Below are 27,047 nucleotides of genomic sequence, written 5' to 3' on the forward strand. Positions count from 1 at the left end.
CACTGACCCACTCGACAGAAACAGTGTGCTTTTTGGATGTAAAAGTCACTATATCCAATGGACGGTTGTCAACTGACCTATACACAAAAGACACAGACTGTAATACACTGTTAAAATTTGAAAGTTGCCATCCTAGACCGATGATGAACTCCTTGCCCTATAGTCAACTACTGAGGGCAAGGAGGATCACGGACACTGATGAGAAATTTGAGAAAGCGCTGGAAAAAATGGTAGCCAATTTCAGAGAGAGGGGTTATCCACAGAAACTCATTGACAAACAAATATCTAGAATTAATGTACAAGACAGAGGTCTATCTGTGGGACAGGTCAAACCACATAGGGATCCCTGCCTGACCTTTGTAACTACATATAGTGAGATATCCCCAGAGATTGGTAAAGTCATCCGCAAGCACTGGCACATATTGGAGGGCCACACAAATATCCCTGAATTTAGATCCCCACCAACCATGTCATATAGGCGTTCAGCTAATCTTAAGGACAAGATGGTGAGAGCTGACATTCCTTTGAGAAAAAGTGACAGTCAACAATACCTTACTACAATCAGAAAAGGAAGTTTCCCATGTAGGTCATGCACTAACTGTGGCCTGATGTGTAAAGGTGAGAGATTTACACATCTGGCCACGGGAAAATCTTACCCAATCAGATATTACCTAACATGTAACACATCTCATGTGGTCTATGTCTTGTGGTGCCCATGTGGTCTCCTCTATGCTGGGGAGACCACATGGGACCTCAAGACAAGACTGAATCAACACAGATATACGATTCGCAAAAAGAAACTGGATCTCCCAGTATCTAAACATTTCACTGAACTGAACCATGGTGAAAGAGACCTGAGGTTCATGGTCATTGACCATGTGCCACCCATGAGACGAGGTGGGGATAGACAGGGCCGACTCAAGAGACTGGAACTGAAATGGATCTATGATCTGAACACCTTAAAACCTTCTGGATTGAATGTTGAATTTAAAACACCACAAAGGGTGGTTGGGAGATGAGGTACCCTATGCTTCAGCCTGAGGGTGGGGACTAACTAGCATCAGAGTGGTTATTACAAGTGTGCTATATACATCTTTACTGTTAAAGACATAATAACTAATAATCTTTCTCTCTTCCTTTGTCTTACAGAGGCCATATGGGAATACTTCGTCACTCACTGAACACAAGACATATTGTTTTGCTTTGATCTAATAAATTATGATTATTATTCATATTTTTTGCATGTGTATATGTTTCAGAGGGGATATGGGAGTGCACCTCACGACTATCATCAGTAGCCTATGACTATTGGATTACTTTCATTTTTCTCACCTTCAATCTTATTCTTTAAAAAAAAAAAAAAAACATTTTTTATTTTTATTTTTTTAATTTATTTTTTTATGTTATTTCATTTTTAATTTTTAATTTTACTTTTACATCATTTATTCATTATGACTTTATTTGATTTGTGGACATAAGCCGGTGTACTGAGTGCAATATTATTCCCAGATATGGGTTAAATCTCCAATTCTCTGTAGGGCTCTGTGCACACTAGTGGCCAGGACTTGCTGAAGTCCTCAGTCTATGGATTTCGGCATGGACAGGACCACATGCGAACCAACACACGACACTTCAACATGCCTGACTGTGGATTACTGAATAGCACAGAGCAGAAGGAGAGGAGTGAATGAATGTGGTGCCACCACAAGTACTGTGAGTTCAAATCTGGGAAGCCCTGATTTGATTTTATTATTTTTCTTTTATCATTTGTCAATCTTTATTGTCTTCATCTATTTTTTGTTAAGAATGACCTTTTGTATATTGGTGAAGTTGAGTTGCCATGGTGATGCCGGCGCTGTCCGCATGAAAATCATGGCCGGGCCGACTGTGCGCGTGCACAGCGTGACGTCCATGAGTGGAACGCAGCTTCTGGTATACCTATGGCAACTCCCACACTCCCAACCCTCGTTCTGAAACTACACATTTCCAGCGCATATGCGCCGTAGAATACCTCCACGCTGATTTACATATACATAGCGGTGATAATTGTTTTTAATACACGTGCTCATGTGTTCTGAGACTGCAATCAGAACCTTATTAAGGATATAGTAGAACGATGTGTTATCACTTCCCTATGTAGGTGAATATTATATATGGTTATAATGAGCATGTGTTTATGTATACTATGGATTGTATGATGTATACCTTACTTTGTGTACTTTATGTTTTTCACTGATTTTTTTGTAACTGACTTTGTAATTGTTGCCATTATAAAATGGGTGATTTGGAACACTTGTATGAGCTTGAGAAAGGCTGGGAGAGCCAGCAGAAACGTCGCTGTATGACATTCACATGATGGAATAAAGTTTTTTCTTTTTCACCATATTGGACCTGTGTGCTGCGGATTCATATGAACTTTGTATGAAGACAGGTAGGTAGATTACATAAGTAGGTAGATAAACCAATAGGCAGGTAGCTAGCTATGTAAGTAGGTCGCTAAATAGGTAGGTAGCTAGGTATGTAAGTTGGTGGGTTAAAAAGTAGGTAGGTCAAATGTTGGTAGGTAGGTAGCCAGGTAGGTTGGTAGCCAGTTTGGTAGATTTGTAGCCAGTTAGGTATCTATGTAGTCAGGGGGGTAGCTATGTAGCCAGGAAGTCAGGTGGGTGGATATCTAGCCAGGTAGGTAGCTATGTTGGCAGGAAATCAGGCAGGTAGCTATGTAGCCAGGTAGTCAGTTGAGTAGCTATTTAAACAGGTAGTCAGGTGGGTAGCTATGTAGCCAGGTAGTCGGGTGGGTAGCTATGTAGCCAGACAATCAGGTGGGTGGCTATGTAGCCAGGTAGTCAGGTGAGTAGCCATGCAGCCAGGTAGTTAAGTGAGTATCTATGTAGCCAGGTAGTCAGGTGGATAGCTATGTAGCCCAATAGATTAGTGGATAGCTTTGTAGCCAGGTAGTCAGGTGGGTAGTTTTGTAGACAGATAGGTAGCTATATAGGTAGTCAGCAGCCCTACCGCTAACTCCATTTCCTTTCTTCCTCCACAGTGCACTGCACACTAACCTGCGTGGGGCGAAGGTCATGTCTTCTCTCATTGCAAGCTGCAGATGCAGCATGCGTGTGAGCACAAACAGCTAAAATCAGCTCTCGCTTTCCTGTGGATCCGACACAAGTGTCATCCTGGACCCCAAACAGCAGTGGACGGTCAGTCTGCCATTGCACACACCTGTATTTTAAATACAGTTTGTAGACAGGTTATTATATAATTCAGTTTTAAAGCCAGAGCTAGGTGTGGATCATAAGAAATAAGTTAATATAAAGAACAGATGTTCCTTTTTTATTAATCCATTCCTGGTGCAGAATGAATTAAAAAAAGAAAAACAAAAATAGTAGTTGTAGCATCTGTTCTTTATTTTAACTAATTTGTTATGATCCACACCTGGTTGTGGCTTTAAAACTGCAGCAAAACTGCACTGTGTAAGAGCAGCCTTAATACATTTTTGCTAAACTTTATCTTATATAATGAATTGCAATAATTCAAAGCCAAGGGGAAACATTCAGAATCTAGATAATAATATATACTGTTTACTTCATAATAAAAGCAAAAGTACAATATAACAGTATAATCTACACGTGTTCCTACTCCATATTTGATTCTTAATCATGGCACTGTGATCAACATCCAGGAAGTCAGAGCCTGTAAAAAAGTACTCCTGTGTGTGCACTCCTTAGATATATATATATATATATATATATATATATATATATATATATATATATACAGGGTGGGCCATTTATATGGATACACCTTAATAAAATGGGAATGGTTGGTGATATTAACTTCCTGTTTGTGGCACATTAGTATATGTGAGGGGGGGGGGGGACTTTTCATGGTGGGTGGAGACCATGGCGGCCATTTTGAAGTCGGCCATTTTGAATCCAACTTTTGTTTTTTCAATAGAAAGTGGGTCATGTGACACATCAAACTTATTGGGGATTTCACTAGAAAAACAAAGATGTGCTTGGTTTTAACGTAACTTTATTCTTTCATGAGTTATTTAAAAGTTTCTGACCACTTATAAAATGTGTTCAATGTGCTGCCCATTGTGTTGGATTGTCAATGCAACCCTCTTGTCCCACTCTTCACACACTGATAGCAACACAGCAGGAGAAATGCTAGCATAGGCTTCCAGTATCTGTAGTTTCAGGTGCTGCACATCTCCTATCTTCACAGCATAGACAATTGCCTTCAGATGACCCCAAAGATAAAAGTCTAAGGGGGTCAGATCGGGAGACCTTGGCGGCCATTCAACTGGCCCACGACGACCAATCCACTTTAGAGGAAACTGTTCATCTAGGAATGCTCGGACCTGACACCCATAATGTGGTGGTGCACCATCTTGCTGGAAAAACTCAGGGAACGTGCCAGCTTCAGTGCATAAAGAGGGACACACATCATCATGTAGCAATTTCGCATATCCAGTTGAATGGCCCCCAAGGTCTCCTGATCTGACCCCCTTAGACTTTTATCTTTGGGGTCATCTGAAGGCAATTGTCTATGCTGTGAAGTTATGAGTCTGAAGGCAATTGCCTATGCTGCACGCACATGAAACTACGGATACTGGAAGCCTGTGCTAGCATTTCTCCTGCGGTGTTGCTATCAGTGTGTGAAGAGTGGGAGAAGAGGGTTGCATTGGCAATCCAACACAATGGGCAGCACATTAAACACGTTTTATAAGTGGTCAGAAACTTGTAAATAAGTCATGAAAGAATAAAGATACGTTAAAACCAAGCACATCATTGTTTTTCTTGTGAAATTCCCATGACCCTCTTTCTATTGAAAACAACAAAAGTTGGATTCAAAATGTCCAACTTCAAAATGGCTGCCATGGTCACAACCCATCTTGAAAAGTTTCCCCCCTCACCTTATACTAATGTGCCACAAACAGGAAGTTAATATCACTAACCATTCCAATTTTATTAAGGTGTATCCATATAAATGGCCCACCCTGTATATATATATATATATATATATATACACACACACTAGCTGAGCACCTGGCGCTGCCCGGTTTTACCTACCATGTCCTCGTGGGAGAGGAAAAGCAGCAAAGGAGGAAGCATTTGTCCTCATATCTCGTCCTTAAATCCTGACCCCATATCCCCTGCTGATATCCCGACCCCATATTCTCTCTTCATATCCCATCCTCATATACCGACCCCATGTCCTGTCCTCATATCCCGTCCCCATATCCCATCCTTATATCTCGATCTCATATTCCATCCCCATATGTCGTTCCCATATCCTGTCCTCATATCCCGTCCTCATATCCCGACCCCATATCCCGAGCCCATATCCCGCCCTCATATCCCGTCTTCATATCCCTTCCTCATATCATGACCTCATGTCCCGTCCTCATATCCTGTCTTCATATCCCACCCTTATATCCCGACCTCACATCCCATCCTCATATCCCCTCCTCATATCCCATCCTTATTGTTACGCCGAGCGCTCCGGGTCCCCGCTCCTCCCCGGAGCGCTTGCTTCACTCTCCCCGCTGCAGCGCTCCGGTCACGTCCTCTGACCCGGGGCGCTGCGATTCCGCTGCCAGCCGGGATGCGATTCGCGATGCGGGTAGCGCCCGCTCGCGATGCGCACCCCGGCTCCCCTACCTGACTCGCTCTCCGTCTGTTCTGTCCCGGCGCGCGCGGCCCCGCTCCCTAGGGCGCGCGCGCGCCGGGTCTCTGCGATTTAAAGGGCCACTGCGCCGCTGATTGGCGCAGTGGTTCCTATTAGTGTGTTCACCTGTGCACTTCCCTATATCACCTCACTTCCCCTGCACTCCCTTGCCGGATCTTGTTGCCTTAGTGCCAGTGAAAGCGTTCCTTGTGTGTTCCTTGCCTGTGTTTCCAGACCTTCTGCCGTTGCCCCTGACTACGATCCTTGCTGCCTGCCCCGACCTTCTGCTACGTCCGACCTTGCTTCTGCCTACTCCCTTGTACCGCGCCTATCTTCAGCAGCCAGAGAGGTGAGCCGTTGCTAGTGGATACGACCTGGTCACTACCGCCGCAGCAAGACCATCCCGCTTTGCGGCGGGCTCTGGTGAAAACCAGTAGTGGCTTAGAACCGGTCCACTAGCACGGTCCACGCCAATCCCTCTCTGGCACAGAGGATCCACTACCTGCCAGCCGGCATCGTGACAGTAGATCCGGCCATGGATCCCGCTGAAGTTCCTCTGCCAGTTGTCGCTGACCTCACCACGGTGGTCGCCCAGCAGTCACAACAGATAGCGCAACAAGGCCAACAGCTGTCTCAACTGACCGTTATGCTACAACAGTTACTACCACAGCTTCAGCAGTCATCTCCGCCGCCAGCTCCTGCACCTCCTCCGCAGCGAGTGGCCGCTCCTGGGCTACGCCTATCCTTGCCGGATAAATTTGATGGGGACTCTAAGTTTTGCCGTGGCTTTCTTTCCCAATGTTCCCTGCATCTGGAGATGATGTCGGACCTGTTTCCCACTGAAAGGTCTAAGGTGGCTTTCGTAGTCAGCCTTCTGTCCGGAAAAGCCCTGTCATGGGCCACACCGCTCTGGGACCGCAATGACCCCGTCACTGCCTCTGTACACTCCTTCTTCTCGGAAATCCGAAGTGTCTTTGAGGAACCTGCCCGAGCCTCTTCTGCTGAGACTGCCCTGTTGAACCTGGTCCAGGGTAATTCTTCCGTTGGCGAGTATGCCGTACAATTCCGTACTCTTGCTTCAGAATTGTCCTGGAATAATGAGGCCCTCTGCGCGACCTTCAAAAAAGGCCTATCCAGCAACATTAAAGATGTTCTGGCCGCACGAGAAATTCCTGCTAATCTACATGAACTTATTCACCTAGCCACTCGCATTGACATGCGTTTTTCCGAAAGGCGTCAGGAACTCCGCCAAGATATGGACTCTGTTCGCACGAGGCGTTTCTCCTCCTCGGCTCCTCTCTCCTCTGGTCCCCTGCAATCTGTTCCTGTGCCTTCCGCCGTGGAGGCTATGCAGGTCGACCGGTCTCGCCTGACACCTCAAGAGAGGACACGACGCCGTATGGAGAACCTCTGCCTGTACTGTGCTAGTACCGAACACTTCCTGAGGGATTGTCCTATCCGTCCTCCCCGCCTGGAAAGACGTACGCTGACTCCGCACAAAGGTGAGACAGTCCTTGATGTCTACTCTGCTTCTCCACGTCTTACAGTGCCTGTGCGGATGTCTGCCTCTGCCTTCTCCTTCCCTGCTGTGGCCTTCTTGGACTCTGGATCTGCAGGAAATTTTATTTTGGCCTCTCTCGTCAACAGGTTCAACATCCCGGTGACCAGTCTCGCCAGACCCCTCTACATCAATTGTGTAAATAATGAAAGATTGGACTGTACCATACCTTTCCGCACGGAGCCCCTTCTTATGAGCATCGGATCTCATCATGAGAGGATTGAACTTTTGGTCCTCCCCAATTGCACCTCGGAAATTCTCCTTGGACTTCCCTGGCTTCAACTTCATTCCCCAACCCTGGATTGGTCCACTGGGGAGATCAAGAGTTGGGGGTCCTCTTGTTCCAAGAACTGTCTAAAACCGGTTCCCAGTAACCCTTGCCGTAACTCTGTGGTTCCTCCAGTAACCGGTCTCCCTAAGGCCTATATGGACTTCGCGGATGTTTTCTGCAAAAAACAAGCTGAGACTCTACCTCCTCACAGGCCTTATGATTGCCCTATCGACCTCCTCCCGGGTACTACTCCACCCCGGGGCAGAATTTATCCTCTCTCTGCCCCAGAGACTCTTGCCATGTCCGAATACGTCCAGGAGAATCTAAAAAAGGGCTTTATCCGTAAATCCTCCTCTCCTGCCGGAGCCGGATTTTTCTTTGTGTCCAAAAAAGATGGCACCCTACGTCCTTGCATTGACTACCGCGGTCTTAATAAAATCACGGTTAAGAACCGCTACCCTTTACCCCTCATCTCTGAACTCTTTGATCGCCTCCAAGGTGCCCACATCTTTACTAAATTGGACTTAAGAGGCGCCTATAACCTCATCCGCATCAGAGAGGGGGACGAGTGGAAAACGGCATTTAACACCAGAGATGGACACTTTGAGTATCTGGTCATGCCCTTTGGCCTGTGCAACGCCCCTGCCGTCTTCCAAGACTTTGTCAATGAAATTTTTCGTGATCTGTTATACTCCTGTGTTGTTGTATATCTGGACGATATCCTAATTTTTTCTGCCAATCTAGAAGAACACCGCCAGCATGTCCGTATGGTTCTTCAGAGACTTCGTGACAACCAACTCTATGCCAAAATTGAGAAATGTCTGTTTGAATGCCAATCTCTTCCTTTTCTAGGATATTTGGTCTCTGGCCAGGGACTACAGATGGATCCAGACAAACTCTCTGCCGTCTTAGATTGGCCACGCCCCTCCGGACTCCGTGCTATCCAACGCTTTTTGGGGTTCGCCAATTATTACAGGCAATTTATTCCACATTTTTCTACCATTGTGGCTCCTATCGTGGCTTTAACCAAAAAAAATGCTAATCCCAAGTCCTGGTCTCCTCAAGCAGAAGACGCCTTTAAACGACTCAAGTCTGCCTTTTCTTCGGCTCCCGTCCTCTCCAGACCTGACCCTTCCAAACCCTTCCTATTGGAGGTTGATGCCTCCTCAGTGGGAGCTGGAGCTGTTTTTCTACAAAAAAATTCTTCCGGGCATGCTGTCACTTGTGGTTTTTTCTCTAGGACCTTCTCTCCTGCGGAGAGGAACTACTCCATCGGGGATCGAGAGCTTCTAGCCATTAAATTAGCACTTGAGGAATGGAGGCATCTGCTGGAGGGATCAAGTTCTCCTGTTATTATCTACACCGACCACAAGAACCTCTCCTACCTCCAGTCTGCCCAACGGCTGAATCCTCGCCAGGCCCGGTGGTCTCTGTTCTTTGCCCGATTTAATTTTGAGATTCACTTTCGTCCTGCCGATAAGAACATTAGGGCCGATGCTCTCTCTCGTTCCTCGGATGCCTCAGAAGTTGAACTCTCTCCGCAACACATCATTCCACCTGACTGCCTGATCTCCACTTCTCCTGCCTCCATCAGGCAGACTCCTCCAGGAAAGACCTTTGTTTCTCCTCGCCAACGCCTCGGAATCCTCAAATGGGGTCACTCCTCCCATCTCACAGGTCATGCGGGTATCAAGAAATCTGTACAACTCATCTCCCGCTTCTATTGGTGGCCGACTCTGGAGACGGATGTTGTGGACTTTGTGCGAGCCTGCACTATCTGTGCCCGGGATAAGACTCCTCGCCAGAAGCCCGCTGGTTTTCTTCATCCTCTGCCTGTCCCCGAACAGCCTTGGTCTCTGATTGGTATGGATTTCATTACTGATTTACCCCCTTCCCGTGGCAACACTGTTATTTGGGTGGTCGTTGATCGATTCTCCAAAATGGCACATTTCATCCCTCTTCCTGGTCTTCCTTCTGCGCCTCAGTTGGCCAAACAATTTTTTGTACACATTTTTCGTCTTCACGGGTTGCCTACGCAGATTGTCTCGGATAGAGGCGTCCAATTCGTGTCTAAATTCTGGAGGGCTCTCTGTAAACAACTCAAGATTAAATTAAATTTTTCTTCTGCATATCATCCCCAGTCCAATGGACAAGTAGAAAGAATTAACCAGATCTTGGGTGATTATTTGCGACATTTTGTTTCCTCCCGCCAGGATGACTGGGCAGATCTCCTCCCATGGGCCGAATTCTCGTATAACTTCAGGGTCTCTGAGTCTTCCTCCAAATCCCCATTTTTCGTGGTGTACGGCCGTCACCCTCTTCCCCCCCTCCCTACTCCCTTGCCCTCTGGTCTGCCCGCTGTGGATGAAATTTCTCGTGACCTTTCCATCATATGGAGAGAGACCCAAAATTCTCTCTTACAGGCTTCATCACGCATGAAGAAGTTCGCGGATAAGAAAAGAAGAGCTCCTCCCGTTTTTTCCCCTGGAGACAAGGTATGGCTCTCCGCTAAATATGTCCGCTTCCGTGTCCCTAGCTACAAGTTGGGACCACGCTACCTTGGTCCTTTCAAAATTTTGTGTCAAATTAATCCTGTCTCTTATAAACTTCTTCTTCCTCCTTCTCTTCGTATCCCTAATGCCTTTCACGTCTCTCTTCTCAAACCACTCATCCTCAACCGTTTTTCTCCCAAATCTGTTCCTCCCACTCCTGTTTCCGGCTCCTCGGACATCTTCTCGGTCAAAGAAATTTTAGCTGCCAAAAAGGTCAGAGGAAAAAATTTTTTTTTAGTGGACTGGGAGGGTTGTGGTCCTGAAGAGAGATCCTGGGAACCTGAGGACAACATCCTGGACAAAAGTCTGCTCCTCAGGTTCTCAGGCTCTAAGAAGAGGGGGAGACCCAAGGGGGGGGGTACTGTTACGCCGAGCGCTCCGGATCCCCGCTCCTCCCCGGAGCGCTCGCTTCACTCTCCCCGCTGCAGCGCTCCGGTCACGTCCTCTGACCCGGGGCGCTGCGATTCCGCTGCCAGCCGGGATGCGATTCGCGATGCGGGTAGCGCCCGCTCGCGATGCGCACCCCGGCTCCCCTACCTGACTCGCTCTCCGTCTGTTCTGTCCCGGCGCGCGCGGCCCCGCTCCCTAGGGCGCGCGCGCGCCGGGTCTCTGCGATTTAAAGGGCCACTGCGCCGCTGATTGGCGCAGTGGTTCCTATTAGTGTGTTCACCTGTGCACTTCCCTATATCACCTCACTTCCCCTGCACTCCCTTGCCGGATCTTGTTGCCTTAGTGCCAGTGAAAGCGTTCCTTGTGTGTTCCTTGCCTGTGTTTCCAGACCTTCTGCCGTTGCCCCTGACTACGATCCTTGCTGCCTGCCCCGACCTTCTGCTACGTCCGACCTTGCTTCTGCCTACTCCCTTGTACCGCGCCTATCTTCAGCAGCCAGAGAGGTGAGCCGTTGCTAGTGGATACGACCTGGTCACTACCGCCGCAGCAAGACCATCCCGCTTTGCGGCGGGCTCTGGTGAAAACCAGTAGTGGCTTAGAACCGGTCCACTAGCACGGTCCACGCCAATCCCTCTCTGGCACAGAGGATCCACTACCTGCCAGCCGGCATCGTGACACTTATATTCCGGCCCCATCCCCATATCTAATCCTCATTTCCCATCTTCAGGTAGGTATGCGTTTTGGTAAAAATATTGTAAGCTGAAAATAAAAGGGATGTGGCTTAAAGGATGGGTGTGTCTTTGCAAGATGGGGCATGGAATGCGGGGAAGGTGTGGCTGGACTGATGCATTCAGCAGGAGATGCAGAGCTTGTGGAGTAAGGCACCAGAAATCCTATATACTTGCATGGGACTTAAAACAAAAACCCCATCCTTCACATATGGGGGTAGGTTAGAGGTTAATTTAACTATTATATATTTTTTTAACATATAAGAAATTAGGGTAGGTTAGAGTTAAATCATCTATCCTATGTTTGTTGTTGATATATAAGTAACATGTGTGCCAAGTTTCATGTTAATATCTTCAGCCGTTTGGATGTGATGCTGAAACATACACACACACATTGAGTTTTATGTAGATACTAGCTGAGTACCTGACATTGCCTGGTTTTTCCTTCCTCATCCTTGTTGGGGAGGAAAATCAACAAAGGAGGAAGCTTTTGACTTCATATACCATCCCCATATATTGTTGTCATATCCCAACCCCTTATCCCATCCCCATATCCCGTCCTCATATCCCGACCTCATATCCTGCCCTCATATCCCGTCCTCATATCCCGACCTCTTATCTCGACCTCCTATCCCATCCTCATATCACATCCTCATATCTCGACCTCATATCCTGACCTCCTATTGCTTCCTCATATTGTGTCCTCATATCTCGACCACATATCCCGACCTCCTATCCCGACCTCCTATCTCGTCCTCATATTCTGTCCTCATATCTCAACCTCATATCCTGTCCTCATATCTCGACCTTATATCCCGTCCTCATATCTCATTCTCATATCCTGACCTCATATCCCGTGATCATATCCCGATCTTATATCCCGACCTCCTATCCCATCCTACTATCTCGACCTCATACCCTGTCCTCATATCCCGTCCTCATATATTAAAACTTAATGGAAATGTAAAGTGTATGTTCACAAATGCCAGAAGCCTAGCAAATAAAATGGGGGAACTTGAGGCCTTGATACTGGAGGAACATATTGATATAGTTGGGGTCACTGAGACATGGCTGGACTCCTTGCATGACTGGGCTGTTAATCTGCAGGGGGTTTACATTGTTTCGCAAGGATAGAATGAACAGAAAAGGTGGTGGAGTCTGTCTGTAAGAAGTGGTATGAAAGTCAGTGTGAACGATGCCATAGTGTGTGATGATTCTGAGGATGTGGAATCATTGTGGGTAGAATTACAAAAGGAGGGAAATATTGAAAAAATAGTATTTGGTGTAATCTACAGACCCCCTAATATCACTGAAGAGATAGAAGGTCGGCTGCATAAACAAATAGAGAGGGCCGCCCGGGCAGGTACAGTGGTAATAATGGGAGATTTTAACTATCCAGATATAGATTGGGGCCGGGGCTGGCTAAAACTACAAAGGGGCGACAATTCCTAAATTTATTGCAGGATAATTTTATGGGCCAGTTTGTGGAGGACCCAACAAGAAGTGATGCCTTGTTGGATCTGATCATTTCCAACAACGCAGAGCTGGTTAGTAAAGTAACTGTGTGGGAAAACCTTGGTAATAGCGACCACAATATAGTTACTTTTGACTTAAAATGTAGAAAACAAAGACAGACGGGGAAGGCAAAAACATATAACTTTAAAAGGCAAATTTCCCTGGGCTGAGATCTGCACTACAGGACATAGACTGGGGGGAGGTGTTCTCAAATACTGATACAGAAGGTAAATGGGACATCTTTAGATCAACTCTAAATAACTATACAGCTAAATATATACCAAAGGGGAACAAATATAAACGCTTAAAACTAAATCCTACATGGCTGACAAATGATGTTAAAAGAGCAATAAACAACAAAAAAAATAGCCTTCAAAAAATACAAATCTGATGGGTCAGCTATAACATTTAAACAGTACAAAGAGCTTAATAAAATCTGTAAAAATGTAATAAAAACAGCAAACATTCAAAATGAGAGACAGGTGGCCAAAGAAAGCAAAAATAATCCTAAATATTTTTTTAGATATATAAATACAAAAAAACCAAGGACAGAGCATGTAGGACCCCTTAAGAATGATAATGGGGAGGTTGTCACAGGCGATAAAGAGAAGGCAGAGCTACTGAATGGGTTCTTTAGTTCTGTATATACTATGGAAGAAGGAGCTGACATTGGACAGGTCAGTGCTGGTAACACATCATGTAATGTACTGAACTAGAGATGGTACAAGGTAAGTTAAGTAATATAAATGTAAGCAAATCTCCAGGGCCAGATGGACTATACCCAAGAGTTCTTAGAGAGGTAAGTTCAGTAATATCTGTACCCTTGTTCATGATATTTAGAGATTCTCTGGTGTCTGGTATTGTGCCAAGGGACTGGCGCAAGGCGAATGTGGTGCCAATCTTCAAGAAGGGCTCTAGGTCTTCGCCAGGCAATTATAGACCGGTAAGTTTAACGTGCATTGTGGGTAAATTGTTTGAAGGACTTATAAGGGACTACATACAGGAATACATAGGGGATAATAGTATTATAAGTGATAGCCAGCATGGGTTTACTAAGGATAGAAGTTGTCAAACCAATCTAATTTGCTTTTATGAAGAGGTGAGTAGAAGCCTTGACAGAGGAATGGCTGTGGACAGGGGCGGACATATCGCCTGTGCAGCAGGTTCAGCTGCACAGGGGCCCAGCGTGTGAGGGGGCCCGCCCTCACACGCTGGGCCGGTCCTACCATCGGACCCAGTGCACAGGGCCACTATCAGGGGGTAAACCCATACACTTGTATGGGGCCCGGAGCTTCAGGGAGGCCCGGACGTCCCTGTACTTTTTTTTTCCCGGCTAGTCAGTGAGTGACTGCGACTGTAACTCACTGACTCCTGGCTGGGTACCTGTCAGAACTATGACCGAGCCTCATAGTCTGGGGGGCCCGCAGGACTATGAGGCCCGCTCTTTCTAGGGCGCAGGCCCCTTAAGAAGTACGGCAGGGCCGGACAGGCCAGGGGCTGATGGGAGTCGACGTGCCCCACGCAGGCACGCACGTCTACTCCAGTCACCTGACCTGTCCCGGCGTGATCTCCAGTCCAGCAGCCTCCCGACGGATCCTCCCCGTGCAGTGGAACACTGTGACAGGAGCAGCACCGAACCCCGGCAGGGTAAGTGAACGGGGGGGGGGGGGGTTGGATGGGGGCTATGTTGTTTGCAGACTACAATGGTGATGAGAGGTGCAGGGGAACAGGTGCTTGGGGTTTTATAGGGGTGATGAGAGGGGGGTTATGGGGGGTAATGAGAGGTGCAGGGGGGTGTTATGGGGGTGATGAGAGGTGCAGGGGGGTGTTATGGGGGTGATGAGAGGTGCATGGGGAGGTTATGGGGGTGATGAGAGGTGCAGGGGGGTTATGGGGGTGATGAGAGGTGCAGGGGGGTGTTATGGGGGTGATGAGAGGTGCAGGGGGTGTTGTGGGGGTGATGAGAGGTGCAGGGGGTGTTGTGGGGGTGATGAGAGGTGCAGGGGGGTTATGGGGGTGATGAGAGGTGCAGGGGGGTTATGGGGGTGATGAGAGGTGCAGGGGGGTGTTATGGGGGTGATGAGAGGGGGGGTTATGGGGGTGATGAGAGATGCAGGGGGGTTATGGGGGTGATGAGAGATGCAGGGGGGGTTATGGGGGTGATGAGAGATGCAGGGGGGTTATGGGGGTGATGAGAGGGGGGTTATGGGGGTGATGAGAGATGCAGGGGGGGTAATGGGAGTGATGAGATATGCAGGGGGGTTATTGGGGTGATGAGAGATGCAGGGGGGTTATGGGAGTGATGAGAGGTGCAGGGGGTGTTATGGGGGTGATGAGAGGTGCAGGGGGTGTTATGGGGGTGATGAGAGGGGGGGTGTTATGGGGTGATGAGAGGTGCAGGTAGGGTTATGGGGGTGATAAGAGGTGCAGGAGGGTGTTATGGGGGTGAAGAGAGGTGCAGGGGGGTGTTATGGGGGTGGTGAGAGATGCAGGGGGGTTATAGTAGTGATGAGGAGAGGTGCAGGGGGATTATAGTAGTGATGAGGAGAGGTGTGGGGGGGTTATAGTTAGTGTTGGTCGCGAATATTCGCAATTCGAATATTATTCGCGAATATCGCATATTCGCGAATTCGCGAATTTCGCGAATATAGCGCTATATATTCGTAATTACGAATATTCGTTTTTTTTTTTCTTCACAGTACACATCACAGTGATCATCCCTCTCTGCTTCCAGCTTGTGTGGTGTAAAGAAGGCTGTAATACTACTGTGTGAGACTGCCGTGCGAAAATTCGCATATGCGAAAATTAGCATATGCTAATTTTCGCATATGCGAATTTTCGCGTGTGCTAATTTTGTATATGCTAATTTTCACATATGTTAATTTTCGCATACGCAAATTTTCGTATATGCGAAAATAAAATGAGAATATAACGAATATGCAAATATTCGTCCATATATTCGCGAATATTCGCGAATTCGAATATGGCCTATGCCGCTCAACACTAGTTATAGTAGTGATGAGGAGAGGTGTGGGGGGTTATAGTAGTGATGAGGAGAGGTGCGGGGGGTTATAGTAGTGATGAGGAGAGGTGCGGGGGTTATAGTAGTGATGAGGAGAGGTGTGGGGGGGTTATAGTAGTGATAAGGAGAGGTGCGGGGGTTATAATAGTGATGAGGAGAGGTGTGGGGGGGTTATAGTAGTGATGAGAGGTGCCTGGGGGGGGGGGTTATAGTAGTGATGAGGAGAGGTGCGGGGGGGTTATAGTAGTGATGAGGAGAGGTGTGGGGGGTTATAGTAGTGATGAGGAGAGGTGCAGGGGGTTATAGTAGCGATGAGGAGAGGTGCGGGGGAGGTTATAGTAGTGTTGAGGAGAGGTTTGGCAGGGGTTATGGGGGTGATGAGGAATGATGAGGACACAGAGGATAAGAGGTATTATATTTAGTGGGTATAGTGTGTGGCAGGATTATATTTAGTGGGTACAGTGTATAGCAGTATTATATTCAGGGTACAGTGTGTGGTAGGATTATATTTAGTGAATACAGTGTATAGCAGTTTTATATTCAGGGTACAGTGTATAGCAGTATTATATTCAGGGTACGGTGTGTGGCAGGATTATATTTAGTGGGCACAGTGTATAGCAGTATTATATTCAGGGTACAGTGTATAGCAGTATTATATTCAGGGTACGGTGTGTGGCAGGATTATATTTAGTGGGCACAGTGTATAGCAGTATTATATTCAGGGTACAGTGTATAGCATTATTATATTCAGGGTACAGTGTATAGCAGTATTATATTCAGGGTACAGTGTGTGGCAGTATTATATTCAGGTTACAGTGTGTGGCAGGATTATATTTAGTGGATACAGTGTATAGCAGTATTATATTCAGGTTACAGTGTCTGGCAGTATTATATTTAGGGTACAGTGTGGGGCAGTATTATATTTAGTAGGTACAGTGAATAGCAGTATTATATTTAGTGGGTACAGTGTATGGCAGTATTCTGTTCATGGTACAGTGTGTGGCAGTATTATATTCAGGGTACAGTGTGTGGCAGGATTATATTCAGGGTACAGTGTGTGGCAGTATTATATTCAGGGTACAGTGTGTGGCAGGATTATATTCAGGGTACAGTGTGTGGCAGGATTATATTCAGGGTACAGTGTGGGGCAGTATTTTATTTAGGTTACACTTTCTGGCAAGGTTATAATGATTATTGTCTTCATGCAGAGGATGAGGATCTGCTGACAAAGTGAGGAGCCAATGATGTCCGGATGTCAGACTCTGCAGAGAAGATGGAGCTGGAGGAAGACCTGGTCTCTGGATGAGATGAAGAAGAAAAGATTACAGAGAAGATATCACTTAAGTCAGAAGACGTCACTCAGGTCACTGACATCATTGTGTGTTCTTATGATTGTCCCATCAGAGCTGTAGTCACTTGTAAGTTCTGCAGTGATGATGGGTAAAACTGTGTCCAATCTGTGTCTCTTCAGCTGTTACAAAACTACAACTCCCATTGCCAGAGGCTCTTCAGACATGATGGGAGTTTTAGCTTTCCAACAGCTGGAGAACCACTTCAACCAAGGTGATCGGTGGGGGTCTCAAGCCTTGAGTTGTGTAAGGGGCCCCAAAATTTCTGATGGCAGCCCTGCCAGTGCACATATGACAGGGAAACCAGTCTTGCCCAGTCACTAAACTGCTACTTACATCTGCCCATGGGGACTTCCTGGCTGAGGTGCGTGCGGTGAGTGACGTCATCGCAAGCACCTGGACGCTGACATCCAGCGCAGAGCGTTCGATAACGTCACTTATAGCGCGCACCTCTGCCAGGAAGTCCTCTCAGGCAGATGTAAGTAGTGCAGGCAAGGTAAGAGTGTGTGGGTGAGTGAGTGAGAGTGTGTGTGTGTTTGTTTGTTGGGGTTATCCTACACTACCTTATGTGGGGAATCTATGCTACCTAATGTGGGGAATATATGCTATGCTACCTAATGTGGGGAATATATGCTACGCTACCTAATGTGGGGAAATTATGCAATGCTACCTAATGTGGGGAATATATGCTACATAATGTGAGGAAACTATGCTACCTAATGTGGGGGAACTGCTGCCTACCTAATGCAGATTAATGTGAGTTGCAGTGCAATTTTATGGCATATTACTATTTTTTTTTGGGGGGGGGGGGGCAGGCACATTCTTTGCACAGGGGCCCTCTGTTGTCTGTGTCCGCCCCTGGTGGTGGATATAGTGTTTCTGGATTTTGCTAAAGCATTTGATACTGTCCATCATAGATGTCTGACAGGTAAGTTAAGGTCTTTGGGCTTGGAAACTTTAGTTTGTAACTGGATTGAACACTGGCTCATGGATCGTACCCAGAGAGTGGTGGTCAATGATTCGTACTCTGATTGGTCCCCGGTTATTAGTGGTGTACCCCAACGTTCAGTACTGGGCCCTCTGTTGTTTAATTTATTTATCAATGATATAGAGGATGATATTAACAGCTCTGTTTATATCTTTGCAGATGACACCAAGCTTTGTAGCACAGTACAGTCTATAGAGGATGTGTATAGGTTACAAGATGACTTGGATAGACTAAGTGTCTGGGCATCCACTTGGCAAATGTGGTTCAATGTGGATAAATGTAGTTATGCATCTGGGTACTAATAACATGCATGCGTGCGTCGTATGTCTTAGGGGGGATTAAACTATCAGAGTCACCGGTAGAGAAGGATCTGGGTGCACTTGTGGATCACAGACTTCAGAATAGCATGCAATATTAGGCTGCTGCTTCCAAAGCCAGCAGGATATTGTCATGTATAAAAAGAGGCATGGACTCAAGGGACAGGGACATAATACTCCCCCTTTATAAAGCATTGGTACGGCCTCACCTGGAATATGCTGTTCAGTTTTGGTCGCCTGTACATAAAAGGGACACTGCGGAGCTGGAAAGGGTGCAGAGACGTGCTACTAAACTAATATGGGGCATGGAACATCTTAGCTATGAGGAGCGATTAAAGGAGTTACAATTGTTTAGTCTTGAGAAGAGACGTTTAAGGGGGGATATGATAAACGTATATAAGTATATAAATGGCCCATACAAAAAATATGGAGAAAAACTGTTCCAGGTTAACCCCCCCCCCCCCAAAGGACGAGGGGGCACTCCCTCCGTCTGGAGAAGAAAAGGTTTAGTCTAAAGGGGGCAACACACCTTCTTTACCATAAGGACTGTGAATTTATGGAACAGTCTACCTCAGGAACTGGTCACAGCAGGAACAATTAACAGCTTTAAAACAGGGTTAGATACATTCCTGGAACAAAATAACATTAATGCTTTTGCAGAATTATAAAACTACATGCCTTCCCCTTATCCCCTTACACCCTTCCCTTCAATTCCCTGGTTGGACTTGAAGGACGTATGTCTTTTTTCAGCCATACTAACTATATATTGACCTCATATCTAGACCTCCTATCCTGACCTCCTATCCCGAACTCATATCCCGTCCTCATATCCCGACCTCCTATCCCGTCCTCCTATCTTGACCTCATATCCCATCCTCATATCCCGACCTCAGATCCCATCCTCATATCTTCAGCACCTATCCCAACCTCCTCTCTTTGTGAGATGGGGTGTGGCTTGCAAGCCGGATTGACACATTCAACAGGAGATGCAGAGCGGAGCTTGGAAAGTAAGGTACTTGAAGTCCCATATACTCGCATGGGACTTGAATCAATAACCCATCTTTTATGTAAGGGTGTAGGTAAGGGTTAATTTAACTATCACATCTTTTTATTTGACATATAAGGAATATGTGTACCAGGTATTATTGAAATATCTCCAGCCGTACCAAAGTTATGTGGGAACATATATTTCCCATTGATTTGCATGGGCCCAACCCTGGCAAATCAGGGTGAGTAAGGGTTAAGTCACCTATCCTATGTTTGTTGTTGACATATAAGTAACATGTGTGCCAAGTTTCATGTTAATATCTTCAGCCGTTTGGATGTGATGCTGGAACATACACACACACATACATACACTCACATTGAGTTTTGTATATATATATATATTAGCTGAGTACCTGGCGTTGCCCGGTTTTTCCTTCTTATCCTTGTTGGGGAGGAAAATCAACAAAGGAGGAAGCTTTTGACTTCATATTCCGTCCACATATATTATTGTCATATCCCAACCCCATATCCCATTCTTAGAGCTCAACCTCATTTCCCGTCCTCATAACCCGACCTCATATCCCACCATCATATCTCGACCACATATCCTGACCTCCTATCCCATCATCATATCTCAACCTCATATCCCATATTCATATCCTGTCCTCATATCTCCAGCACATATCCCGACCTCCTATCCCAAACTTCTATCTCGTCCTCATATTCCGTCCTCATATCTCAACCTCATATTCCGTCCTCATATCTCAACCTCATATTCCGTCCTCATATCTCAATCTCATATCCCGTCCTCATAACCCGTCCTCATATCTCGTCCTCATATCCTGTCATCATATCCCGACCTTATATCCCGTCCTCCTATCCCGTCCTTCTATCTAGACCTCATACCCTGTCCTCATATCCTGACCTCCTATCCCGTCCTCCTATCTTGACCTCATATCCCATCCTCATATCTTGACCTCCTATCCCAACCTCCTCTCTTTGTGAAAAATTCTGATTTTGAAAAGTTCGTGAAAAATTTGAAAAATGCTGCTGAACTTTGAAGCGCTCCAATGTCTTCCAAAAGTAAAAACATGTCAACTTCATGATCCCAACATACAGTAGACATATTGTATATGTGAATCAATATAACATTTATTTGGAATGTATATTTTCCTTACAAGCAGAGAGCTTCAAAGTTAGTAAAATTCAAAATTTTCTAATTTTTCATGAAATTTTGGAATTTTTAACCAAGAAATGATGCAAGTATCGACGAAAATTTTCCACTATGTTAAATTGGAATATGTCACGAAAAAACTATCTCGGAATCAAATTCATAAGTAAAAGCATCCCAGAGTTATTAATGCTTAAAATGACAGTGGTCAGATGTGCAAAATATGCTCTGGCCCTCAGGTGAAAATGGGCTGGGTCCTCAAGGGGTTAAAATCCATAATGCATTTATTTGTTTTTTGCATGACCAATTGTACATTGTAATGCCATCTTTCATTTTACCATAAGATTTACCATGAAACAAAAAACGAATATTTGCGGTCAAAAATTTTGAAGAAAACTGTAATTTAGCAACCTTTGGGGGGTTTGGTTTTTACGCAGTGCCCTTTATGGTAAAAATTATACATTATCTTTGTTCTGTAGGCCAATGTAATTAAAACAATACACAATTTATATAATTTCTCTAGTTTTTTGTACTATTTTTTAAAAATACAAACTTTTTTTAAACAAAATGCATATGCATAAAATTGTCCTTTTCTGACCCCTATAACTTTATTTTTACACTTTTTAAGACCCCATAAGGGACTTTGATATGCAGCAATTATATTGCATTTACTGCATAATGCTGTGCCTATAGCATAGCATTATACAGTGTGATTGGCAATCCACTTATATAGCCTGGCTACATCAGTGAACTGGTGATAGGCAGCAAGAGGCAGGTACGGGGATTCTCCTCTGCCATTTTAGCTCACGGAACCCCCACAATCATGTCGTCCCTTCCAGGAGACCCATTTAGTTACCACAGATGTTTCACTTTCACTATATATGACTGGCAACTTCCTGTCATTAGCATTGAGTGCCTGGATACTGACCATAGCCAACACTCACTGTTTTGAAGTGAGTGCAGCTCCTGCGCTCACTTCAAAGTCACTTAAGGATTCAGGGCATACAGGTACGCCTTTGGCCATCAATTACCAGGACGCAAGGGCATACCTGTAAGCCCTTCGTCCTTAAAAAATATGACATCCATGAATAAACAAGTTGATCCTTTTCATACAATTTGGTCCCTCTGGGATGAATATGCAATGTAACTTCTCACAAATGATTTATTGACTGTTTAAAGTCCACATGAACACCTAAGGACCCAAATTTGAATGCTCTTTAAAAACAGGTCCACTTTAATGTTCAGTTGATGAAGAGGAGAAAGGCCTCTCTAAACATGTTCTCTGTATTGTAAATACATAAAAAAAATCCTGATACTCTCTGGGTCTGTTCTTTTGCACCTGAGCCTGGATAGGATTACCCAGTTGGGTTGAAAAGTCAATATGCACTACAGACTGAATGTACTGTGTATTCTTTAGTTGGTCACATTGTAATTTTCATTTTATTCTCCTTATTAACACAACAGTTATCCCTAGCAATTAACATTAACCCTTTCCTCTGGCATGCCTTCTAACTAAAAGCTGTATAAAGAAAGAAATCTTAAAAAGCACAAGATATCCCTTAGCCAGCTGGCATCCTGTCTTGGCTTCTTCGGGTCTCCTTGAGGTCTCCAACTCCACTGAGACTCACCACAAAGAAAATCATGGTCTAAAAATATAAAACATAGAAAAGAATATTGATGTAATTTTGTTTTTAAAGGTTATATTGTAATTTATTACATATGGATTTTGCTTAAAAGCTATAGAGTAACTATGCTAATGGAATGTACATTATATGTCATATACTATAGTTGATTTCCACAATTCTATGCTATTTTATTTATTAGATTTGTGTACTTTTAATGCTGTCACACTAATCCCTTTTTCTTGGAATAATGGCTATTTGGAAATTTATAGCATTGTGGTTAAAAGGAAAACTGACAGGGGCGTCACCCTCTCTAACCTGCTTATTCAGGTTAAAAGTGCGGGTGCTGCTGATTTCCATGCAGGTTACCTTTTTTGGATCTGTAATGTCATTCCCAAGTAATGAACCAAACCTAATGCGTAAATTATCTTCTTGGTGCACTTAGGCATTCCCCAGCCCCTTGGTGCACTGTTCTGCCAGCCCACACCAGCCCTGGGACACAACCCTATTCATAAATATTCATATGCCCCATATCACAAGCGTGCATTCCCAAGGACGAGAGCACAGCACATATGGACTACATTTCAGAAAAGTTAACATGCATTGAAATCAATGATACCCGCAATATTAATGTTTATAAGCAGGTTATTGTGGGAGATGATTTTGTCAGTTTTTCTTTAGGTGCCTGTAGTCACAAAATGTTGGCCAATACCTACAAATGTAGCAATGAGCATTATGAAATAAAAGAGACATGCATTTGAAAAATAATAATGTAATTCAGTGCAAGTAATAATGCAATGATACTGTGTCCTACTGTGCAGCTATCATACAAGCCATCTTATACTAAAAAAATATGGGACCTTACAGCTTTACAGACAGCAGGACTTTTTTAAATTTATAATCTATAATAATAATCTAAGATAATATTTTATGATTTTTACTATATGAACATTTGATTGAAGTTAAAAGGGATTTTCTCACGATTATCACTTATTCCCTACACAGGATTGGGAGTAAGTATATGATCACAAGGCTCCAACAGATGGGACCACCACCCCCCCCCCCCCCACCACCACCACCCCTTGATCCTAAAATACGGGGTTCTGAGTATCATGTCAGAATGGAGCAGCTGTCATGTGTGCACACTGCAGTACACTTCATTGTTTATGGGGGCTACCAGAGAGGGCTAGGTGCTGTACTCCAAGGGGACCTGTGCATAGAGCTTAAGTATTAATGGAGGGAGAACCACTTTTATTACAATTAAAGTGCAGCTCTTTGTCTCCAATGTATTTAACTGAAACAGCAGAAACTGTTAATACAACTTAAAAATGAAAGCAGAACCAAGCAGACATTTAAGTGGTTTTCAAAAGCTCCTGGAAAATTTTAACTGTTACAAAATATTATGTTAAACTTGTCTTGGATTATAAATGGAAAACTGGAGGTTAAAGTTACTAATTCTATTACTATGAGAATAAGATCATTTTCCCTTAATATTTCAATTACCAAGTGTACCATATCCAATTCTAATTGGTTATGGTTAGATAAAAGCAGAGACACTGTTGGCTTTTACACTAGGGGTTAACCACAAATTGTAGACTTAGTGAATAGCTTAGAAGGAGCTTTTAAGACAGCATTCAAAAGCAGTAACATAGAAACATAGAATGTGTCGACAGATAAGAAAAATTAGGCCCATCTAGTTTTCCCAATAATCTGAATACTATCAATCCTCCCTGGCCCTATCTTATATGAAGGATATCCTTATGCTTATCCCATGCATGCTTAAACTCCTTCACTGTATTTGCAGCGACCACTTCTGCAGGAAGGTTATTCCATGCATCCACTTCTCTCTCAGTAAAGTAATACTTCCAGATATTACTGCAGAAACCTTTGCCCCTCTAATTTAAAACGATGTCCTCTTGTGGTTGTCTTTCTTCTTTTAAATATGATCTCCTCCTTTATTGTGTTGATTCCCTTTATGCATTTAAAAGTCTCTCTCTGTCTCTTCTTTCTTGCAAGCTGTACATGTTAAGGCCCTTTAACCTTTCCTGGTAAGTTTTATCCTGGAATCCATGTACAGGTTTAGTAGCTCTTCTCTGAACTCTCTCTAGAGTATCTATTTCCTTTTGGAGATACGGCCTCCAGTACTGCGCACAATACTCCAATTGAGGTCTCACCAGTGTTCTGTACAGCAGCATGAGCACTTCTCTCTTTCTACTGCTTCTACCTCTTCCTATACATCCAAGCATTCTGCTAGCGTTTCCTGCTGCTCTATTACATTGTCTTCCTACCTTTAAGTCTTCTGAAATAATTACTCCTAAATCCCTCTCCTCAGATACTGAGGTCAGGACTGTGTCAAATATTCTATATTCTGCCCGAGGGTTTTTACGCCCCAGGTGCATTTTCTTGCACTTGTCCACATTAAATTTCAGTTGCCAGAGTTCTGACCATTCTAATAGTTTTCCTAAATCCTTTTCCATTTGGCTTATCCCTCCAGGAAAATCAACCCTGTTACATATCTTTGTGTCATCAGCAAAAAGACATACCTTACCATCAAGACCTTTTGCGATATCACTAATGAAGATATTAAACAAAATTGGTCCCAGTAAAGATCCCTGAGGTACCCCACTGGTGACAAGACCTTGCTCTGAATATTCTCCATTGACTACAACCCTCTGTTGTCTGTCACCACTGCCTAATCCACTCAACAATATGGGAGTCCAAGCTCAATGACTGTAGTTTATTGATAAGTCTTCTATGTGGGACAGTGTCAAAAGCCTTACTAAAATCTAGATATGCAATGTCTACTGCCCCTCTGTCATCTATTATTTTAGTCACCCAGTCAAAAAAAAATCAATAAGATTTGTTTGATATGATATCCCTGAAGTAAACCCATGTTGTTTTTCATCTTGCAATCCATGGGATTTTAGATGTTCCACAATCCTATCCTTTAGTAGGGTTTCCATTAATTTCCCCACTATTGATGTCAGACTTATTGGCCTATAGATGCTTGATTCTTCCCTACTACCTTTCTTGTGAATGGGCACGACATTTGCTAATTTCCGATCTTCCGGGGCGACTCCTGTTACCAGTGATTGTTTAAATAAATGTGTTAACGGTTTTGCTAGCTCACCACTAAGCTCTTTTAATAATTTTGGGTGTATCCCATCAGGCCCCTGTGATTTATTTGTCTTCACTTTAGACAGCAAACGTAGAACCTCTTCCTCTGCAAAAACACATGCATCAAACGATTCCTTAGTCTTCCTCTCTTATGGAGGTCCTTTTCCTTCGTTTTCTTCTGTAAAAACTGAACAGAAGTATTAAAAAGTATGTCAGCACCAAGCTTATTGCTTTGCAATGTTTTCGGGAACCAAAACCTATGGTTAAACCTGCACATAGCAACAGTGCATATAAAACTGAATGTGCCTAAACTACTTACATGTGCATATTGATGACTTGAAGTTTTTTAAATTTTTTTAAATAGAAGTAATTAACAAATCTGTTTAACTTTCTGGCACCAGTTCTCTAAAAAAAAAAAATGTTTTCTACCGGAGTACCCCTTTAAGGATGCACCTACAGTATTAACCTCTTAACCCTTAAGGACCAAGGGCGTACGGGTACACCCTGGCTCCCTGAAACTTAAGGACCAGGAAATCATGAAATCCTTCAGCAGGCATCCCGGGACAATGCCTAGGGGGGTCCTGATACTCCCCCATGTCGGTGATCACATGCAGTGGTTTACAGTGAGTTTGAGATTCAGCACATTTTCTGCTGCAGCTAAAACTTCCAGCAGGAAACTCGCTGTAAACCCCTGCCTGTGTGAATGTACCCTAAAAACACAACACTACACTACACAAAATAAAAAGTAAAAAGCACTACATACACAGCCCCTTACACTGTCCCCTCCCCCACCCCAATAAAAATTAAAAACGTCTGGTACGGAACTGTTTCCAAAGCAGAGCCTCCAGCTGTTGCAAAATAACAACTCCCAGTATTGCCAGACAGCCATTGACTGTCCAGGCATGCTGGGAGTTTTGCAACAGCTTGAGGCACCCTGTTTGGGAATCACTGGCATAGAATACCCCTATGTCCACCCCTATGCAAATCCCTAATTTAGGCCTTAAATGCGCATGGCGCTCTCTCATTTCAGAGTCCTGACGTATTTCAAGGCAAAAGTTTAGGGCCCCATATGGTGTATATCCGTACTCGGGAAAAAATGTCTAACAAATTTTATAGGGCTTTTTCTCCTTTCACCCCTTATGAAAAGGTAAAGTTGGGGTATACTCCAGCATGTTTCTTACGGTATGCGCTCCTGCCTCACACGCTGGCCGTAAGCGCATGGTCCCCTTACCTTCTGCTGCCGACGGGGCTGGGACTCACATTGCGGGACGCACCAGCATGCGAGCGCCAGTCCGTCACTCTCCGGGTGTTTCCCCTGCCTCTGCTTCCGCCTCTCTGCTCCGGCGCCTGTGTGCCCGTCCCTTAGGGCGTGCGCACGCCGGAGCTTTAAGATTTAAAGGGCCAGTACGCTCATTAGTGTAACCACCTGTGTCTTTTTGATTGATTCCTCCTCCCTCCTCAGTTTTCTGCCAGATCTTTGTTGCCTTGTGCCCGAGAGAAAGCGTTCCTTTGTATTGCTTGCCGTATATCAGATCTCCTGGTCTTGTGACCTTGGCCTTGCTTCTCTTCCTCCTGCCTACTGAACTTCTGCTACGTCCCGACTACGCTACTGTGCCACCTGCCCTGACCTACAGCTATCCTGACTATGAGTTGTCTCATCCCTTCTGTGCTTCACATCTCCTCAGCCGCCTGTGTGGTCGAGCCGTTGCCGGGGGTTGTGACCTGGGTGTCGCCTGCAGCTGCAAGCCCATCCTGCTTTGTGGCGGGCTCTGGTGAAGACCAGC

Source organism: Hyla sarda, chromosome 3, assembly GCF_029499605.1.
Source record: "Hyla sarda isolate aHylSar1 chromosome 3, aHylSar1.hap1, whole genome shotgun sequence".
NCBI classification, from domain to species: domain Eukaryota; kingdom Metazoa; phylum Chordata; class Amphibia; order Anura; family Hylidae; genus Hyla; species Hyla sarda.